The sequence below is a fragment of the Sipha flava genome, unplaced genomic scaffold, assembly GCF_003268045.1.
Source record: "Sipha flava isolate LNK unplaced genomic scaffold, YSA_version1 73_pilon_pilon, whole genome shotgun sequence".
NCBI classification, from domain to species: Eukaryota; Metazoa; Arthropoda; class Insecta; order Hemiptera; family Aphididae; genus Sipha; species Sipha flava.
Window position 1 is genome coordinate 4,680,268 of NW_020273613.1, and position 539 is coordinate 4,680,806.

Sequence of the window (539 nt, forward strand, 5' to 3'; positions counted from 1 at the left end):
GGTGCGCATCCCTTTGTAACAATGATAAAAATAAGATTTTTTCGGAAGGGACCTTGTCAAGGGTGTACTCTATAACGGTGTTTTTCGGGGTTGCTAAGGCTATAGCCACCCCCGAAACGACAGAACGATGAAGAATTACGTTGAAAAACAGTGTTTGTACTCCGTCACCGAACGCTTACAGAAGCTAATCATTGATCATTGAAACCGTCGCGGAAAAATACGTTTCGCGCGACAAGAAGAAACGTTTTTCCGACATCTCTCGCGGTTGTCTAACGGTGTCTGGGTAGGTATACGTTTCCATCACGCCGTGTCGCCGACGACGTCTCCTCTAGTAACTGTCTTCGTTCGCGCGTAAGCCATCGGCCACGATAATACAACCGTCGTATTTATAACGGCCGAATGGAATTTTTTCCATACGCATGACGGGCACTGCGGTACAGCCGAAATACCAATCAACAGTGGGCAATAGTACTAGTGGTAGTAGTAGTAGTCGTAGTAGTAGTAGTAGTAGTAGTAGTAGTAGTAGTAGTAGTAGTAGT